Consider the following 15912-nt stretch of genomic DNA (forward strand, 5'->3'; position numbering starts at 1 on the left):
AAAGTGCTAAGCTCACATATTATTCTGACACATACTTCTTGCTTTCCTCTCAGTCCTGAGAAACCATCCACGGCAAGGATGCTATAAGCCACACTAATGAAGTCATATCTTTAAATTTGGTACATCTCTGATCCATTCTTACATATTTATACTTTTACCTGTAAAGTTCAATGGGAGGAATATGACTCCATCTTATAGATTCTAATTGAATTAACCAATGGCAAATAAGGAGCAAAGAAGAATGAGGCTGAGATACATTCCCAGGGTCTGTAGATACAGCCATTTTGAATTGATGAGTTCTTTGATGAAAGTCATCAGTCCACAGGAACCTCTTTACAACTTTTCTATACTGTCTTATTACCGCTTCCTGCTCTCAGAGCCCTGATACCAGGAATGGTCTGATTTCCACAAGTGATGTTTTTAATCCTCCATTCTATCACCCTTCTCACATCATTGCATACACACACACACACACACACACACACACACACACACACACACACACACAGAGAGAGAGAGAGAGAGAGAGAGAGAGAGAGAGAGAGAGAGAGAGAGAGCAGACACATTTATTTTCGTATAAGTGTTTAGTTGGTTCATTAATTTAAAAGTAGGACTTTGTTCCTGATACAACTGGGATCTCCCACTCCTCTAAGCCCTCTTTCCCCCAACCCTTGCCCATCATTGCTCCCCTTCACCCCCAGTTTGCTCATGTAGATCTCATCCATTTTTCTGTCGCTGGGTGATCCCTGTGTCTTTCCTAGGGTCCTCTTTACTAGCTAGCCTCCTGGAGCTGTGAGTTGCAGTCTGGTTATCCTTTGCTTTACATCTAGTATCTACTTATGAGTGAGAACATACCATTTTTGTCTTTCTGAGTATGAGTTAACTCACTCAGGATATTTTCTAGTTCCATTCATTTGCCTGCAAACCTCATGATGTCATTGTTTTTTCTCTGCTGGGTAGTACTCCATTGTGTATATGTACCACATTTTCTTTATCCATTCTTCAGTTGAAGGGCATCTAGGTTGGTTTCTGGGTTCTGACTATTACAGATAATGCTGCTAAGAACAGAGTGGGAGAACAAGGAAAGAGATACTATGATAAATAAAGACTAGAGAGGTCCCCAGGAATCTACAAGGATGACTTTACTATAGACTACTGGCAGTGGTCAAGAGGGTGCCTGAGCTGACCTACTCTGGTGATCAGATGGCCCAACACCCTAACTGTCATGATAGAACCCTCATCCAGTGACTGATGAAAACAGATGCAGAGATCCATGGCCAAGCCCCAGGCGTAGCTCCAGGAGTCCAATTGACGACAGAGAGGAGGAATTACATGAGCAAGAGATATCAAGACCATGACTGGAAAAAGTACAGAGACAACTAGCCAAACTAGTGGAAACACATGAACTGTGAACGAATAGCTGAGGAGCCCCCATGGAACTGGACTAGGCCCTCTGGATAAGTGAGACAGTTTAGCTTGAAGTGTTTAGGGGGCCCCCAGGCAGTGAGACTGGGAGCTGTCTTTAGTGCATGAGATGGCTTTTTGGAACCTAGTGCCTATGCTGAGACACTTTGCTCAGCCTTGGTGCAGGGAGGAGGGGCTTGGACCTGCCTCATCTGAATATACCAGGCTCTGCTTACTCCGCATGGGAGACCTTGCCTTGGAGGAGGTGGGAATGGAGGGTGGGTTGGGGGCAAGGCTGGGGGGTGGGAGGAGGAAGGACAGGGGAATTCATGGTTGATATGTAAAATGAAAAGTAGGACTTTGGAAATCCCACTCCAATGTCAAAGCAACAAGACTGTCTGGTACACAAACAGGGAAGGACTGTTGAATAACAAGAACACTATAAATATCAGCTGGTCCATCTCTCTGAAAGCACACTGGAGAATTGTGAAGAGTCCACCTAGTTTTTCATTTTAGCCATTAGCTTGAAAGAGAATGGATAGCAGAGAGAGGAGATTTAGTATAATTGCCTTTAGAATAAAACCAAAGTAAATCAAGCCTTACTGAATTAGTCAGGTTTCTATGGAGGGACAGAACCTACAGGAAATACAACTTACAAAAGAGATTGATGGATTGGACTGGTTTACACAATATGGTCCTGATGGTCCAACGATGGTTATCTGCATGCTAGAGATGCTGAGAACCTAATAGATGTTCAGTCCACAAAGCTAGAGGCCTCAGTTGTTCCAGCCTGGCTCTGAAGGCCTGGAGGACTTCTGGGGAGCTGCTAGTCTTCAGTCCATGTCTGAAGGCTGAAGACCGTTTTGATGCTAATGAAGAAATGTGGCAGTAGCAGCAGCAGTGACAAGTACTCACACTCCAGCAAGGAGCAATGAGGCAGGCAAGGGCAATATGCCTTTTCTCTAGGACCTCTTCATAATTTGGCCGACTGTTAAAAGGTGCTGTTGACTCAGTCCTTCTAGAAAAGACCACCACAGAACTGGCCTGAGGTATGGCTCTCAGCTGATGACAGGTCCAATTAGGTTGACAGCCTAGATTAATCATTGTCCCCACCATTGGAAAAGGTGACGGGCGATCTTCTGTTTCAAGAATCACAGAGCTGTGATTGTTGCCAGTGAGCTTTCTTGTTAAGGAGTCTGTTCAAACAGGAGCTGTTCATTCCCTGAAGGAATCCTGAAAAATTCAATACAGCTTTTTGACGAGGTGTTCAAGATGATTTGCCTGAGAGAAATGATAGCAGCTTTTGTCAATTCACTGAGCGTGTGGTGCAGCTTTTGACATAATTCCAAACACCAAATTAATATGAGCTGCAAATATTTTTATTAGCCATAGAATTTAGGGAAAATGAGTCTGTGTTGTATCACTGTGGGAATGATTGCATTACACGCATATGCTGTAATGACAGTGCTTCAAGGTTTTGTTTGTGCATAGAGACTGTTGACTTCTGAGTAGATTAGATGCCACATACCAGGATACAGACAACAGAAGACATTCAACTCAATTTGGTTATCTGAAGAAGTAGAATATAGAATTCTTCTACAACAAAGATTTCAGGATGTGGTTTGTAGAGGCCAACAGCCATGTATACCAGCATGTCTTACTGCCCTCATTGATACACGGGCAAGTATTTATTTTGTTAGTTAATATTAAAAATCTAGCTTTCCCCCATAAAGTGATATAAAGTGAAGGGTTTATTCAAATAAAGAAGATCTCAGTGGATATATGATTAATACTAATGATTAAACGAAGTTTATTTATGAATTTGTGGAAATGTGGAGCTCCTCTAGTTAAAAGGGGATTGTCTGTGGTATGTAGCGTGTGTGTGTGTGTGTGTGTGTGTGTGTGTGTGTGTGTGTGTGTATGTGTGTATGTGTGTATGTCTGGGTGTCTGTGTATCTGTGTGTGTGTGTCTATACACATGCTTTTAGAATATAATAGCATGTTAGAATATGCAGGGCTTTGTATTAACATGCGTGCAAATTATTACATACCTGTGTTTAGGAGTACTGTTCTCTCAGATATCAGAGTATGACTCATCCTTGATTGTTCAGGCTCCTCTGTTATAAACAGAGGCAACTTCAGTTTCAGTGTGAAGTGCAATAGCATCAGTGGAATGCAGGCATAATGAGGGAGACACAATGGACTGCCACCCAAACAATGGTCCTGAAACCAGTCAGCTGCAGCGACGTGATGCTGCTGGTCTGAAAACCATCTCTCCAGCTTTATTGAGGAAAAATTAGAACTTCAGAAACCATACATAATTCCTGTGGGTTTGTGCATATATATAAATTTATATTGTCACCAGTATAATACAGCTGTTCAACGTGCTCTTCACCTCACAAAGTTTTCTTATATTTAGTATTACATTCAAATTATGTGTTATTTATCATATCTAAAAAATCTTAATACACAGTGCATTTTAAAAAGATTTAATGTGAGATTCACCTTCTTAACAATTTTAAATGTGAAATGCCCATTGTTAATTATGTACTCCATACTCTCTTGTAAAACTGTAACTCTACACCCTTTAAGCGAGTGCCCAATGTTTATCTCCCCGTGCTCTGGTAGCTACCCTTCCATTCTACATCTGTCTATAGCTTTGAATGTCTGAGAGGCCTCATAAGGAATCAACTTGTAGCATTTTCCCCATAACTGACTCATTTATTTAGTGTAAGTTCCTGATGGTTCATTAATATTGGAAGGATTTTTTTTTTCATTTCTGAATGTGAGTGCTGTTCAGAGCATGGGCATACTGTATATTTTTTTAAACCTATTCATTGATTTAAGAGAATAGGTGGACTCCACTTGGCAGTTGTGAATAGTGCCACAATAGACAGATGTGCAGATGTCTCTTCATCTTATGGATTTCAAGTTGTTTGTGTATGCACCAAGTAGTGGGAGTAGTGGACTATATGACCTTTCCATTTTTACTTTTATTGAGAAACATTTGTAATGTTTTCCTTAGCCTGTATACTAATTTACTTCCCTACCCATAGTATATGTGTCCCTTGTATTCCATGCCCTTTTTAACTTTTTCTATGCTCTGTCTTTGTGATGACAACCATTATAACAGGCATGGAATTGTAAGTTTTTGTGGTTTTAATTTGCATTTCTGTGATACTCTTGATATTGAGCTGATTTTCATATACCTATTGACTGCTTGAAATTTTTTTAAATTATTTTTTTCTGCTATTGCAATTGAACTATTTTATTAAACATATGGAAATTTATGTTTACCAACAATGCAGTAACATTTCTTCCTCTCTGTCCTGTGAGGCCACCATGCCAGAACCACATGCTCAATTTAACCTACTTTTAGCTGCAGGCAAGACAAGTTGGGCAAGGAAAGTGTAACTTTGGAAGTAACACCACAGACCCAAAGTGTGAAACAAAAATAGGCAGAAGGTGGTGGCTTCTTTTTCTCGGTCCTGGCACTAAATTGTTCATTATCTCAGCAAGAAGTCTTTCAAGAACAGAAGCTCACAAGCATGATATTGTTGTGCCTTGTTCTCTTGGTAGCATTTATCCAGTCCATCCATCCTGGAGTCCTAACTAACTGATCTGAAATGTCTAAGAAATCCCACCCTGAGCCAGGCAGTAATGGCACATGCCTTTAATCCCAGCACTCAAGAATCAGAGGCAGGTGAATCTCTGTGAGTTTGAGGCCAGTCTGGTCTACAGAGTGAGTTCCAGGACAGCCAGGGTTGCACAGAGAAACCTCATCCCCAAAAAATTTAAAAAAAGAAAGATAAAAATAGAAAGAAAAGAAATCCAACCCTGGTTTACTTCCTTCTCAACTATCTGCCTTCCTTTGAACCTATAAACAACAAACAAGAAAACAGATCAGCTCAAGGTTTGAAGAGGACTTCTATATGAAACTTTTGCCCTAGAAGCCACTGGCCATAACTTGCAAAGCTAGAGACAACAGATGATGTAAACAGGTCCAGCTAGAAATATTTCAGGTACCCAATGAGCTCCAGGTACCCTGCATCTGTAGATTTAAAGTGATCATCATCCACAGTAAAATAAATATGCCCCTCCTTGCACAGAAAATCCACTGCTTGTTCAATTGAGGCTACAGGGTTGGAGTTGGTTCCTGGGATCCTGTCAATCCTCTGGTCTTGGGCAAGCCTTGATAGAATTCAACACCTGGTTTTGGACCATAGTGAGGTTATTTTATGGTATAAAGTTATTCTCACCGCAGTTTCCTGGCTCACCCATTCCTGGGTTGCTGATAGAAGGCATCCCTGCTGAGGGCTGGTTGTTGGATTTGCTGAGCACCATGTGTGAATTGGCCACTTCCAGAATATGTGTGGTGAACTCATTTATATCTTCCAGGGAATGATCTTAAAGGTTACCAGGCTCTGTTTGTTCTGAAAAGACCGGAAATATCCAGCCACTTTTAGGTATGTTTCTGGAGTAACCACAGTGTTTTCACCACTTGTGTCCTCTGTGTCAACCCACTGGCAAACCTCCGTGGGTGCAGCAGTTACGCCATCTATTTTGTAGACAATATTCGTTGAAGCCTTCTCTGCATGTCTGATCATTTCCACAATAATGACTGGTGAAATCTCAACCTTTCTAATTTTGAACACTTCATCAGTCAGAGTAGCAGAAAGCAGCTGAGATACAGTACGGGGCACAATGTGCTGGGCTCTGACTCGATTTCTTCTCTGCCTGCATAGATGTGAATGGCCAGAAGCTGCTGGGGGACTGCTGGTAGCCACGTGCTCCTCCATAGGTGAAGCTGCCATAGTTTTCAAAACCGTTATTGCACATCCTGGTTGCCATTCCCCGAGAAAGAGGTCCAGAAAGCTCGGGTCTGTAGACCTCAGTGAACACCTCAGAACTGTTCCCACTTGAATTTTTTTTTTAATGTCTATTTAGAGTGGTCTTAACTAGATGTGTATGTTTTCTTTGTGACATTAACATTTATGAACAGTTAGAGAATTGGAAGGATATAATATTCTAATACTATAAAATAGAAACAATAATTTCTCATCAGAAATGTGTTAAAATATATTTATTTCTCTTTGTGAAAGAGCAGAGGTGAGTGACAGTCTCCAGTAACACTATTCTTTCCCCCGTTATGTCACCTTCCCAGTAGCAATAATTCAAGTCCATGTTGCTCTATAACAGTCCTTAGTTACTCTACTTGGTATTATAAATGTTGTGCCAATTCAAAATGATAAATCAGTAATGCATTTATTTCTTGAAATAAAGTTTATATCAAACATAGCTACCTTTCAGATTCTTGCTTCTTGGGGTTTAAATCAAATTAGCTCAACCAAGCGATTGTTATCCTCTGGAAACACGAAATGCCTTCTATAGTTTTCATTAGTTCCAAGTATGGAGTACAGAAACTCAATTACTGATAACTGAGCTTTATGCTTCCTCTGAATTATTGTATGTTTTCAGAGTGTACATATGATTATGTGAATTGTTTTTTCTTCACTTCAGGGGAAAGTCATTTATTATATTTCTTCCCCAAACAGATATATGTAATGAAAGATATGCAGCAACTGATAAGGTTTTGGAAAAATGAAATGATATTGCAGACATAAAAGCAAAGAATATTGAATTAAACATTGGATAAGGTTTCTTTAAAAATACTTTGTGTTATAAGATGGCTAATAGTGATGCCTCTTGGCAAAATCTAGAATTAGACAGGAGACAAAACCTCTGGGTATATCTGTGTGATAGAGTTTCCAGATTGAGTTAACTGAGATGGGACTGTTATCTTGTTGTGAGGATCCGAGCATGGGCACTGGCAGCCCTAACAAGCTAGGTTCTGCACACACGTTCAACAGCCAATTAAACAAACAAGTATTAGAGGAGAGCAGAAAACAGAGGTTTGTTCAATGGGCCATGTTAGGGAAAGGAACAGACATCCAGTGTATCCCCTACCCCAGCACCTCCATCTTTTGGGGTCATGACAAGAGCTTCAGGTTTCAGAGTAGGGAAAGATGTGTGATAACTAAGCAGTCCTGGACTGCCTGTACCCCATCATCATTGTCTTGGCTCCAGTCTCTCCTTCATTGAGGTCTGAAAATTATCAGAACTTGTGAAATCTTCTTCTGAGAGATAAACACCCAGCTTGACTGGCACAAAGGCACACCGAGCCTTTTTTGTCTACCATCATGAGACTCCTCAAGAAGTTCTAATATCTTGAGGTCTATTGTTTCAACCATTTGATACCCAAAGGGAACAGAGCAAGGGTCACTTTAGAATATCTTCATTTCTTCTTAGACACAGGTTTTTTCCCCACTGTTTTTATATGTTAATCTTGACAAGAACTTTGCTTGTGTCTAAAATAAAAATAACAACAGCAAAAATACAAGTAGGAAGCAAGGCTAGTGCCAGGTCACAGTGTATAAAAGCATTTCGTCATACCCTCTTGACTTCAATCATTTTTTGAAGGGCTGGAACAAACGACTCCAAATCTGTTGTTGGCTTTGTTGTGAAAGCTCCACTAGCCTCAAACTTACAAATCTTTTGCTTCATCCTTCCACTCTCCTGCTCAGTGCGAATTCACTTTGATTCTGATGATTTCCTCCTTTGTCTCTGAACAATATTCCCTGAAGACATTCTTAATTAACTATGTGGCAATTTAATCTTGACTGTCCTTCATTGCTTAGATGAGATATGTCCTGGTTTAGTCTGATCTGGTCCCACTTTGGGAATAAGGGACAGATGAAGAGTTAGTGCCAGGAAAACCCTGTGATCAATTTTAAGGTACAGAAGGAGTGTGTCTTAGGTCAGACTTACCACGAGTACATTCTTGAGTTTTAATTCTCTCCTCTTGGTGATTTTAACACCTGAAGAACATTGGTCAGGTTCTTTTTATCAAACAGTTCTGTAACAATCTATAGTTCTGTAGAATGATAACAACAATTACAAAGCTTTACAAAACCATATCCAGTGAGTCTGAACATTTAAACTAGTTGAAAATTAAGACAGATATGTGCCTTCAGTGACCAGTGTCCAATGTCTTTTAATTATTAGAAGGTGCTGCTGGGAGTAGGGAAGAGCTAGAGCGTATCTAATTATCCTTGCTTAAAGGAAGTGGTCACATAACATTTACATACACATGAACACAGGTCCAATGAGGGTTAGATCAGTAACAGTTCTAGTTGAAGAACACCTATCTGGAAAGTAGATCCATAAACTTTGCATCAGAGAAGTTTATATAATACACAAAGCATAAATACACACAGGAGAGTAGCAACTATTAGCATCATCACACAGAATAACCACCGCAGATCAAAGCTCCAAGTCCCTTACAAATCTAGGGAGCAGTGCTAGTGAGCACAGATTCATTTTCTGCCATATACATGCATCTTACATACACAGAAGAAGATGTAGCCAGAGTTTCAAAGAGAACTCCCCAAATGGCAGCTTTTTCATCTGAATGGTACTGATTAAAAATACAGAAGATGTCAAAAGAATTTCCTTGGCCATTTTATAGACTGACAGCACAGATGGAATGCATATTGTATAAAGCATAAAATTCATGGGCCTCTTTGAATGTATTAATAATAAAGTCATATATCTTTAACTCACAAACTTCTTCATAATACATAAAGTTCAGGCACATATTTCTAAATACTTCTAGTCATGGATATATAGGCTATCAATGTCTTAAAAATCACCTTGAAATAATTGTTTACAAAGTGGTCCTTTAGAGAAGGCTAAACAACAACAACAACAACAACAAAAGTTGGCTTTGTTGATACAGTCTTCTAGATATCCAAAAGATGACAAGATTAGCAGGAAATATAGGTAATTATCTTAATAAAACATAAAATGTTGATAATTTTTTGATATTATATATATCAAATTACATAGTAAAACATACAATTTCTTAACATTATTTACAACTAAAGACATTACCATTAGCAACTCTACCAATAACAAAATTAACCCATCTTAATATTGACTATATAGATTGAATATATATTTGTATGTACATATACATATATTTTGTATGGACTGAAGTGTCTCTACATACGGGGCATTTAAAATGATTTAAATCAGTTTAGATTTAATTTAAACTTAAAAAGGTTTAAATCAGTTTAAAATTTTTCTGATCATTTTACAAGAAAATATATGTCTGCACACTGTTACCTTTGACAAAGAAAAAATAGCAATAATTAATACCTTTCTGGAATCTATTTGGAAGAAAATTCTTAAAAAACTTACATAAGAAATACAAAATTTTGTAACCTAACAAATCTCATTTCTAAAATGAATATTGTTGTATATAAATTAACTGTACCTTAGTGAAATATTTTAGATTCTTATTTTCTTCCCAAAATATTTACTTTAGAAGACCGGAGATCTTTTATGAATCCTCTGAGAGATTTAGAATTAACAGTTGAAAGCACTAGCTGCAACCCACTCCTCTAGGAAGGAATCTTAAAATTCATACTTAAATTAGTTAATATTTAGGCCTGCCTGAGGTAAAGACCTATATAACAAGTTGTTTTTTTCTTCTTTCTTTCTTGTCCCCAATTCTACAATCAATGAAGAAACTTCTACACTTTAGCTAACTGCATTTTTTTCAAAGCTAGAAAATAGAGGAAAACAAAGAAAACACTGATTCAGAAACCACAGCTCATATAGATTAGTGTAATGAAACAATCATCCTTAAAATATTCATAGACCCACTTCAAATTAGACATACCAAGAATAGTAATTTTAACATGTGGTTAAGTTCAGAAAGAGATTTAAAAATGAGCGGGCAGAGGCTTGTTACTCGTTTATTTTTAAGAACTCATGGGGGTAGACTAGCTTTCTTGGAGTTCCTAGGAATTCCAGAAGTGTTGATGTAAGAGTCAGTGTTTGAGATCAAGGGCAAGCAAGGTGGCTCAGTGGGTAAAGGCCAGTAAACTGATTTTGATCCTGGGACCCACATGGTGGAAGGAGAGAACCAACTCCTTTAATACCAAGTGCTACTTTAGAATCAATCATAACTTTACAAAAAAAAAATGAGTCAGAATTCTCCCTAGAAGGCATCAAGATAGTATATACTTGACATTTTCCATGGTTACACAAATCACAATAGACATCTCAAAACCCTTGTTTCTCTATCTCAAATGTTCCAACAGAAACTTAATACCTCAGCAGAGTCAAAAAGACAAATGCATTTTAACATTCCCCTCCACATGGGAGACATTCAGTGCTCAACAGAACTCCAAATTTGTTCAAAAGAACCTTCAAGCTGACAAGGCCTGTCACAGAAACTGTAATAGCCCAAGTAGTTCAAAACAGCTTAGAAGTCCAAGAGATAAAGGTAGTCACTGAATGACAGTAGCAAGAAAAAAGTTCAAAAAGGCTCAAATTGTTCAAAGGGGCCGCAAAACTAAGAAAAAGAAAAAGCACCAGGTACATCACTCAGAGAGAAACACAGCAAAGCTCAGAATACACACACACATACACACATACACACACTTGTGTGTGTGTGCGTTAATATATATTACATAGAATATGTGTATGTAGTATATATGTATATGTATGTATCTATTATTTGTTGTGTGTATGTGCATATGTATTAATATATTAAGTTTGTGTGTCTGTGTATATATTATATAATTGTGTGTGTGCGTGTGTGTGTGTGTGTGTGTGTGTGTGTGTGTGTGTGTGTGCTCACACACATGTTATGGGATAATGTCTTGTACACTGGTTTAATAAAATGCTGATTGGCCAGTAGCCAGGCAGGAAGTATAGGTGGGGTAAACAGACAAGGAGAATTCTGGGAAGAGGAAGGCTGAGTGAGAAGACACCAGCCCACTGTCCAGGGACCAGCATGTAACAGGCACACAGGTAAATCCACAGAACACATGGCAACATATAGATTAACAGAAATGGGTTGAGTTTAAGTGTAAGAGCTAGTCAGTAGTTAGTCTGAGCTAATGGCCAAGCAGTTTTAATTAATATAAGCCTCTGTGTGTTTACTTGGGTCTAAGCTGCAGGACCTTGGGGCCACAGGAGCCAGGCAGGACCAGAAAAACTTTCAGCTGCGTGTGTGTGTGTGTGTGTGTGTGTGTGTGTGTGTGTGTGTGTGTGTGTAAACTGCTGAGACCATTTAGTTTGCTCCTATGCTCCTATGTGTTTAGGGGATTGGAAAACTTATTGTGGAGTTTGTCCTTGGATGAAATGGATTCTCCCTCTGTCCTTTACCATGTATTTATTACCTGCACCTCTTCACCAAGGTTAGGGCCTTGTGAAACTTCATTCACAAATGTTGGTATGTCCATTGATGTGGTCCTTATGCATGTCTTTGTTTAGGCAACCATATTGTTAATATTTCATCAGCACAGTTTTTCTGTGATATCAAGAAGACACTATCTCACAGTAAGCATCCTGGCCAGGTTCTCTGGCTCATACTCTTTCTACCTCCTTATCTGCAATGTTTGGCTTATCGATGATTGCTATGTTGGGAAAACATGGTAGAAATACTGAACACTTGCAATACTTACTTTTTCCTGCATAACAGAAGCACCTGAAGTCAGTAGGGTGATCCATGTGCATTCCAAGAAATACAAAGATTTAAAATTCCCATTTTCTAATGGAAAAACTTAGGAAATTGTGTATAATTTACTGATACTTCAGTGGTTTTTCATGTGTGACACCTGGACTATTATCTATTTTATATAACCAGGGTAGTAAGATGATTTGAGGATTTGATTTTCAATGTTCTTCAGTGGTAGGTAGATACTTAGAAGTACTTATAGTGACTTATTGGCATCATTCTATATAAGGTAAAACTTAGGAATTCTTCATCTGAGAGAGACAGCAGGCATTAGATATGGGTAAATATTTTCATGTCTTGTTTAAAAGGAGAGATCTCTATTTCTGGGGCTAATACTTGATCAATCTTTATAACTTATTTTAAATATATTTTTAGATGATTTGTTTGGACACACTTAAGAAAACAACTATTAGCTTTATGCTAAAAAGCAGATGAAGTAATTTTACAAAAGTCAATGCAGCAAGATATGTTCCTTTTAATAAAATATTTAACATTTAATTTACTTGAATTTATTAAAAATATATCCAATGTTAATAAAATAAAAAGAGAAATGATGGGTCATTCAAAATAAATGTAAGACTCTAGATTAATTTTACAATAAAGATATTTGCTTTGATGAAGTCTCTTTTAGGTTTCAAAAATAGAGATTAAGACTCAACAACTATAACACCATAATTTATGTGTGTCCAATGCTCTTAAACTGATGTGGGTTCTCTCTTGTTTGTATTCCTATCTGTTACCAGGATTTGATTTTCAATGTTCTTCAGTGGGTAGGTAGATACTTAGAAGTACTTATAGTGACTTATTGGCATCATTCTATATAAGGTAAAACTTAGGAATTCTTCATCTGAGAGAGACAGCAGGCATTTCTCAGATGAAGAAATAGCATTTCTCAGACATTCTCATGTGTACCTATTTACAAACTTACTAATTTTAGAAAGTAGAAATAACTATCTATTGGCCCATCTTACTTACATTTACCTGTACTTACCCATTAAGAATTCAAAACTTAGCCGGGTGGTGGTGGTGGTGGTGGTGGCGGCGGCGGCGGCGGCGGCGGCGGCGGCGGCGGCGGCGGCGGCGGCGCACGCCTTTAATCCCAGCACTCAGGAGGCAGAGCCAGGCGGATCTCTGTGAGTTCGAGGCCAGCCTGGGCTACCAAGTGAGTTCCAGGAAAGATGCAAAGCTACACAGAGAAACCCTGTCTCGAAAAACCAAAAAAAAAAAAAAAAAAAAAAAAAAAAAAAAAGAAAAGAAAAAAAAAGAATTCAAAACTTAACTGCTTATTAGTTCCTGCAGAATAAAAATAATATATTCAGCAGTGGCAATTTCTTTTCATTTTCCTAAAATACTCTGTGAAAACAAAGAAAAATGCTGCAAAGACTGACATTATTTTACATTTATCTACATCTGCTAATGCTGACTTAGTAATATGCATTGGGAGTCCCACTTTATGGCAATCGGTTCATTGTGATGTATTATTTCGATTGTGTATGATATGAAAATTCAGCTTCCTTGAGACAATTGAAAAGAGAGTTGGATTTTTTTTTAGTTTAATAAATCATCATGGTTTATTTAACAAGGTATGTGTGTAGTGATATGAAAATTGATACAATCAATACATCTTAATTCTTTCTTCCATGCATCTCCTTCATCTTCCTGCTTAGCTGTACAGGCAATTTGTGGCTTATATAAACACATTCTTTATAACAGAAAATTACAATACAAATGGCACTAGGCATTTAGTAAATAAGTCACAGACCAAGAAGTTCTATTATACAGAATTGAAACCTAATGTCAAAGAGTTTCTGTAACCTTAAGACTGACTGATCTGCAGTTTTCAAGGTTTCTTCAATGGCCTTAAGAGAGCACTTGGTTTCCTTCTTACTTCAACTTGCAAACTGAAGCCCACAGAGAGCTCTCACGTTTCTGTTGCTGAGTTTCAGTGCCTGTGCAAATCACTTTCTTGAAAGCTCAAGGTTTTCAAGTCCACTTTGGTGTATTTGACTTCTGCATACTGCTGACAATATGCATGGTTATGTGGATTAGTCATCACTAGCGCCTCTAAGCAAGACTGCTTTGGCATAGCCATGTTCGCTGTTATTAAGTTTTGCAAGTTGGTGCCAGGCTTCATGATCTCCAACAAGTTGTTCCAGAAGATACTTATTCAGCTCTCAAATGGCCTCCACATTTCCCCCTGGGCTTTTCAAATGGCAATCTTGTGCTTTCTTACAGTGGTGTGAATTGGATCTTCTTGCAAAATTCAATCATACAGCTGTATAGCATCATCATATCTATGCATGGCTTTCAATCACATTGCTGTCAACCACCTGACTCTGTGCTTGTCAGGGAACTGTATTCTTAAGTCTTGAAGACAAAAACAATGCCTAGTCATCCAGACCACAGTCCAGGGCTGCAATCATTGCCTGCTCATAATGAAACAAGTATCATTCCCAGGCTTAGAAACATGATCATTAACAAATTCTTCTCCAATTTCCATACTTTGGTCACTGTTTCTTGAGTTTTCTCCTCTGCATTTTCTCTTGATTTTGTTCCCAAGTCACATACTAATTCTCTGTGACCTTTGCCATCTCCCTAGAACCTAGAGCAGTGGGGAAAGAGGGCCAAGAGTTGGATTTCAATAGTCAGTTTTAGACAGTTAGCAAGACTTCTTTATTCTTAACCAAAATGACCAAGAGTAGTGGACTGAAAGGTGGGGTCAGTGTGGAGTCTGAAATTAAGCACACTGTCCTCTGTTATACTAAAATAATCACTCCAGTCTAGGTCTAACTGTATCTTATTTTTGTTTTTGCATTATTAAGCAGTGGTTACTAGGAAACTATTATTCATTGAGCTATACAGTGTTCTCTCAATGCTGATAGGTCTCATTATTCATTACCACACAATCCCATTTGACAATATTACAACCAATTGTAACAAAAGCTTCCTTTCATGCTGGCATGCAATGGAGCTACAAGTTGTTCTAAATTTTAATTTCACAGGAAATTTTGCATTATATCTTTTGCAGCAACATTGTATTCCCTGAAGCAACTGTTTTACCTAAGGAAGTATTGAACAACCTGAAGTCTGAAAAAAAAATACCCACCATTTGTATATTAACAATTTTCAAGGTAAAATTGTTATCAAGCAAAAAAATCAAGTTCAGTATACAATTCGAATAATCTAATAGATGACTTTTTCCCTAAGCCTCAATTTCTACTTTGATACCTTATAATTCATTAAAGTAAAAAAATAACAAGACAATTTGGACATTGAAAGTTGACAAAACTAATAATGTATGGAGTCATACTTTAAAAGCAAGTAGTTTCTTGCTAGCACATGGTGATGACTTTGAGAGCCAGAGGTAGGGATTACATCACTGGACAAGGGATAGGATCTGCCATTTTGTGTTATCAATTCAAATGTCAATGCAGTGAAAGAGGCCAACAGTGTCTTAGTGACATTATGAAAAGAATTCAGGAATAGTCTTGTGGATCCTGTGATACATCTTTGGAAACCCGCTGGCCTGGTACCATGATTCCTATGTCCAAAGCAGCATTGTCTATCTGTTCATCATATACATTTCCAAATTTTCTGACCCTGTCATTCTATGACCAATCTTTCCTACATTTATTGTTTTGTTACTTCTAATTTATTTACACATCTCCTTTCTTCACTACATCTCATGAGTATTTTCAATTAAACCACCTGAAATGTATTTCATTGTTCTTGACATCCAATCATTTAAACAGGCTATCTAACTGACTGGGATGGTTTCTGCTATTTAATGATGTTTCTGTTCTATGTGCTGGCTACTTTTCATTTAGATCATCATGCAGTGGCTCCTTTGTCCAGTTCTGTTTTTGTCACACTGCGTTCACTGATATGCTTTCTCCCCTACATTTTCTCAGAGC

General features: G+C 38.1%; 2 pseudogenes; both read right to left on the reverse strand.

The window, feature by feature from the left end:
- Window positions 1–5411: 5411 nt before the first annotated feature.
- Window positions 5412–6243, reverse strand: LOC131926109 (replication protein A 32 kDa subunit-like; annotated as a pseudogene).
- A 7644-nt stretch (window positions 6244–13887) lies between these two features.
- On the reverse strand, window positions 13888–14589 carry LOC131893865 (ER membrane protein complex subunit 2-like; annotated as a pseudogene).
- Window positions 14590–15912: the final 1323 nt, after the last annotated feature.

Source organism: Peromyscus eremicus, chromosome 16_21 (genome assembly GCF_949786415.1).
Source record: "Peromyscus eremicus chromosome 16_21, PerEre_H2_v1, whole genome shotgun sequence".
In the NCBI taxonomy this organism is placed as follows: Eukaryota; Metazoa; Chordata; class Mammalia; order Rodentia; family Cricetidae; genus Peromyscus; species Peromyscus eremicus.